The sequence below is a fragment of the Psammomys obesus genome, unplaced genomic scaffold (assembly GCF_907164565.1).
Source record: "Psammomys obesus unplaced genomic scaffold, mPsaObe1.curated_primary_1811, whole genome shotgun sequence".
NCBI lineage: Eukaryota > Metazoa > Chordata > Mammalia > Rodentia > Muridae > Psammomys > Psammomys obesus.
In genome coordinates, this window is record NW_026596109.1 from 23,718,075 (window position 1) to 23,724,139 (window position 6,065).

Here is a 6,065-nt window from a genome sequence, read left to right on the forward strand (position 1 = left end):
CTTGAGTTTTCCTCTGGTCTGTAAGTTAGGTAAATAATAGGAGTCTGAATTTGGAAATGGTCCCCTAAATTTTAGGTAAACAAAAAAGCTTAGTGCACAACTGTAAGGTAAGATTTAGATTTAGATTTAAGACATTCTGGTCATTTTGGATGACCTTTCCACCCACTCTCATGTGCAGCACAGCGCACACATACATGTGAGCTGCTGTGCTCACCCACAGAATTGAATTGAATTGAATTGAATTGAATTGAATTGAATTCTTTATTCTGTTTTGAACAACCGCCTTGAACCTGGCTAGCCAATAGTGATTAAGGCAGATGTTTATTCTCCTCTTCTGCAGTCGTTGTTTATTGAGGAAGGCAGACATTACTTCAAGAAGCAGAGATATCACCACAAAGAAAGGGTGGAGGGCCCCTTGGGAGCATATGCTAGGCCTCTTCTGAACTCTCTTAGACAAGCTGAGCCCCTAAGCATGAACTGAAAGTACACTGAAACTTAGAGACGTGGGAACAGCATTCTAAGCAGGTAACAGCACGAGAGAAGAACCCTTGGTCAGCAGTAGGCCTGACCAAGGTTTTCATAAAGCAGAAAAGTTACTGGCAATTACTAGAGGCATATGTATGCCTCCTTTAAAATGGACTGCATTCTGTTTTTATCTTTAACTCTGTTTAAACACTGGAGATATGAATGTCTTCTGGAACTGCTTCCTAACAACTCCGGGCATAGGAATGAGCTGGCAAGGTTTCAACTGCAAGCCTTCACCTTCAATCCTTGGCTCTGAGTCCTAACTGTTGCTGGGAATTGATATATTGTTATCTCAAAAGTACATTTATAAAAACTTCAGCCTACTCTCGCGTGGCATGCACGGAGGACTTTGAAGCTGTAATTCCAGTCCAGGAATTACAGGTGCGCTAGATTTACAGGTACGCCTGACACACTTGAAGGTGCCTGTGATTGGTCTGGACCCTCTTATCAAGTTTCAGTTAGATCAAATTCTGCAGCAGACTCGAGTCTCTGAAAACCAGACTTTCTGAAAGGAAAGTTCAGTGTGAGTCCAGAGGCAGGGGCAGACCTGCTTTAGGAAAGATGGAAATCGGCATCATTTCCGCACACTGAAGCATCACCAGCCTTTCAAGAACACTCTGAATCTTGCTCCCTCTTCCTCCATAGCATCACAGAAGATAGTAAGATAGGATTGCAAACAAGTGGTCAGAGGACGGATGCTGAATTATCTATAAGACCAGGTTACTGATGTGGATCAGACAGAAGAAAGAAGGAAAGAAATAATAATGCTATTGAGACTGATGAACTAAAGGGATATAAGCAAATGTGAGTGAGCAATAGCTCTAGAGACTTCCACCCACAGGAAAGCTGTGTGCCGTCATGCTGTTTGTGGAGATCCTTGAGAATAGAAACGACACCTGGGGAATCAGCGGCGCTGTATTATTTAACATTTTATTTATAACTTTCCAGCAATTTCTACAGCCAGTATTATTTAGTCACCAACGCTTTCAAAACCAAGATCTCATGCTCTGACAGCCATGTTTGGTTAAGAAAGAAAAGATTTATAGCACCTCTCTGAGGCCTGACAATTAGGAACCCCGTCACTTGTAGAGCCACCATTTTTACAGCAGGCTGCGTCAGCGGTGGCAACTGGAGGATTTAGAAGCTCTCTTCTAGGGCTCTTTCCAGAAGAGTTGTCTGAAGTCTGCTGCTCGGGACTTGATTGCTCTGTTTCTGTTATTCGGATGTCAGTGGATCTGTGCCAACAGGAAATCCCTAGGGCTGTCGCTTGGCTCGAGGTACAGAAGGGCTACAACTCTACAGAGGAGCCTATCTCTTTTCAGAAAATGATTCTGTGGTTCTGTGCGACAGGCTTTCTAACCCTTCCAGATGAATCACTTGGACAAATCCCTCCACTTTGCAGGGATTTAGCAATCCTTTGATTTCCTTATTGAGCAAAACCATATTTAAATTAAGTTATAACTTCTAAACCAAACTACAGGCAAGTGTGCTCATTCCTGATAAAGTATTAGAAGGTGTACCACACACCTTGCTCTGGGCTTGCAACAGAAAAGTCAAAGCAGGAACTTCTTCATGCAGGTAAACTTCAGACTCTCTCTGTCTCTCCTCTCTCCTCTTCTGTGCCTATGAGCAAATGGCTAAATAAATTTAAACAGCTCAACAAGTGGAGAATCAAACATAAAATCTATATACATGGAATGAATTGGGACTATGGCTTAAACCATATTTAGTATCTCTTTGTTATGATTTTTGGGGGAATCCCCTGGCTCTATAGGAAGCGAACCCCAACTACCTGCCCCTGGCTGTTCCTTGGAAGACCTTAGAGTGTGTCCATCACCAGGTGCTCCTCTGCTGTGGCACTGAGCTGTAATGCTGACTGCTGCTGTGGGCCACCATTTCTCCCCTCTCCACTGTGGTCAGACCTGGTCTGTGGCACTGGGAGAGAGAATGCTGCCTTCCTCCTGAGCACTGTGCCCCAGGCCTGGCACAGGTCTCCTTAACTTCCCCCAGTAGAGCAGGTTCAGCTGCAACCCATGGTTGAAAGACCAGACAAACCAAATAATCCAATTAAAAAGCGGGTACAGAGCTAAAACGAGAATTCTCAACAAAGGAATCTCGAAAGGCTGAGAAACACTCCTTTAGTCGTCAAGGAAAAGCAAAATAAACGACTCTGAGAAAAAATCTTACACCTGTCAGAATGGCTAAGATCAATAACTCAAGTGACAACACATGCTGGCGAGGATATGGAGCAAAGGGAACACTTCTCCTTTGTTGGTGGGAATGTAAACTTGTACAACCACTTTGGAAATCAATCTGGGGCTTTCCCAGAAAATTGGGAATAGCTCTACCTCAACACCCAGCTATACCACTCCTGGGCATATACCCAAAAGATGCTCCACCATACAACAAGGACATTTGCTCAACCATGTTCATAGAAGCTTTATTCGTAATAGCCAGAAACTGGAAACAACCCAGATGTCCCTTATCCTAAGAATGGATAAAGAAACTGTGGAACATTTACACAATGTAATATTACTCAGCTACTAAAAACAAGGAAATCACGAGATTTGCAGGCAAATGGATGGAACTAGAAAATATCATCCTGGGTGAGGTAACTCAGACCCAGAAAGACACACATGGTATGTGTTCACTTATAAGTGGATGATTAGCCATCAAGTACAGGATAACTCTACTATACTGTAATTCACAGACCCAAAGAAGCTAAATAACAAGGAGGGCCCAAGAGAGAATGCTTGAATCTCTCTCAGAAGGGGAAATAGATTAGACAGAGGAAGTGGTTGAAGAGAGGGAATAGATAGGAGAGGGAGTTTGGAGGGAAATGAAGGTAGGGAACAGAGGAGGGGAGAGCGGGGATGGGAGGACAGAGGGCCTGCAGAGAGAAGAGGAACCATGGGTGAGGGCATCTCTGAGACAAGCTGGAGACCTCTGACAGAGTAGGCTCCTGGAAGGATATGGGGGTGACCGAGCTGAGATTCCTAGTAATGGGGGTCATGGAGACTAAAGAGGCCACCCTCTGAAAACAGGACTCCTGATGGAGGGAGGGGAACACCAACACACCCACAAAATCTTCAACCCAACATTTACCCTGCTTAGAAGATGTGCAGAGATAAAGATAGAGCAGAGATAGAGGGAATGTCCAACCAATGAGTGGACCCACCTCATGGGAGAGAGCCGACCCCTGACACTATTAATGACACTCTGCCATGCTTGCAGACAGGAGCTTAGCACAGCTGTCCTCTGAGAGGCCTCACCCAGCAGCGGAGTGAAACAGATGCTGAGACTCACAGCCTAACATTAGGTGGAGAGCATGGAGGCTTGTGAAAGAGTGAGGGGAAGAATAAAAGGACAGAGAGGGCACAGGAACTTCATAAGAAGACCAACATGCTTGCGGAGACTGAAGCACTAACCAAGGACCACGCATGAACTGGACCGAGGCCCCCTATGCATACATACCAGATGGGTCACTCAGGCTTCATGTGAGTCCCCTAAGAAGGGGAGTGGGGGCTGTCTCTAACATGGACTTCGTTCCCTACTTTTTTATCACTTCCCCTTGGTGGGGCTGCCTTGCCAGACCACTGTGGAAGAGGATGCACTCAGTCCTGATGGAACCTGATGTGCTAGGGCAGGGGACCAAGAGGGGGATAGTGAAAGAGAGAGGAAGGGGGGACAAGGAGGGGAGAAAGGAGGGTGCTATGATTGGGATATACAGTGAATAAATAAATGGAAGGAAGGAAGGAAGGAAGGAAGGAAGGGAAAGAAAGGCAGAAAGAAAGAAAAGAAAAGAAAGGAAGGAAGGAAGGAAGAAAGAAAGAAAGAAAGAAAGAAAGAAAGAAAGAAAGAAAGTCCAGCCAAAGCTTAGTGTGGAAGTATACTCAACAAGACAAGAGGCTAATGCTGGGTTTGTGGAGAGGCTGTGCTCAGAGACAGGGAGCTTAATCTGCTTACATAGGGCAAAGGTCAACTCATCCCCACTGTTGGGAATCCTTGTTGCCAGGATTTCAACACAGGGACGGTGGGGGTGGGGGACCACTCATACACTGAATCCTAAAATTTCCCATTTCCTGTCTTAAGTGATGTCTTTTCCCAGGATGTGGCTGTTTACTTATTTTAAGGAAACCTGTCTCCTACTCACACCCTTCACTACAACCCAAAGCAACCAAAGTCAGTAAACAGCTCTATGAAACTGAACACTGAATACTTAGCTTCCTATAGCTGGCATCCTTAGGGTACATGAGTTTACTTAAGGATGCTTCAGAGCCTCACCAGACACAGAACTGGTGATTTACATTTATGTAACCCAACATCCCATTCAGGGGTCTGAGTTTTTCTTTTTACTTTGGGAAACCAATGTCTCTACTTTTTTTTTCTTTTTATTAAGAAAATCATACACAAAACCTGAATAGCATTTTCCAAGTATCTAGTAATCAAATTTCTTAAAAATGATTATCAACTAGGACACTTTATTTTTATTGGAATAAGCTGGGTTACATGCAGTGTGTTCAGAATAAGCAGAAGGACACCAGTAGGGAACTTAGTGGGAGGGAGGCCCATCAGCACCGTCATGGCTCCATTAGGAATGACGCACTAGCTCCAAATAGTGCTCCAGCACGTCACTTCACACTGATGTGCCTGCCAATCCCAGCCGTGCAGCCGGGCAGAGGCTGTCGCTGCTGTCCTCGGCGCCCGGGAACAGAAACGTTCTCTCCAAAAGAGGACTACACACAGGAATGTCCCTAGGATTCTCCAAGGGAAAAATCCCGCAGAGAATGTCAATATGGAGATAGTCGGCAGAGGACTTGGGGAGGAAAGCAAGACACAGGATCACCGACGATGGGATGGAATCTAATACATGCAGCCATTTTTCATATCCTGTATCTAGCCTTCACGCCTCTAGCCTCTCTCCTGCTATTTATTTACATAGTACACAAGGTCAGTGTGGTAGTCCAGCATGGCCTCTATCTAAGTTGCTTCTCTTCACTTTTCTCCTTACCCTTTTGTTTCCATGTTTCTTCTCCCCAAACACAGACAGGCTTAGCTGGCAAGGCCTCTGTAGCTCAGTCTCCCGAAAGAGGGGTCTTTCTACGTTTTTGGATCGTCTTCCGTTTTCTTGCTTCGACCTTTCCCTTTTCTCTGTGTACCCTTCTCCCTGCTTCCTGCCTAGCAACCTGACAGGAGTCATTAGTCCCGCTATAATTGCTTTCTTCTTTTTATTTTTTTGGATCCCACTCATGCCCACAATAAATAACACGTTAGTATATATGGTGTCTGTGGCGTCCCTTTACTGTACAGAGCAATCGCTACTTAAGGAGTGACTGTAGCCAGCTGTACCTCCACTTTCTTGGGTTAGTGCTAAACTGTGTTGTTGAAGACACTACTCAACTCTCGGGAATGTCAGATAGAGACGGTTGCCCTTGATCACAGTCTAGAAGAAGAAAACATCACCTCAACCTTACTACAACCTTATCTCTCCTGCACGCTGCAAGTATCTCCCACAGAAGAAGAAAGATGATTTGAATTGA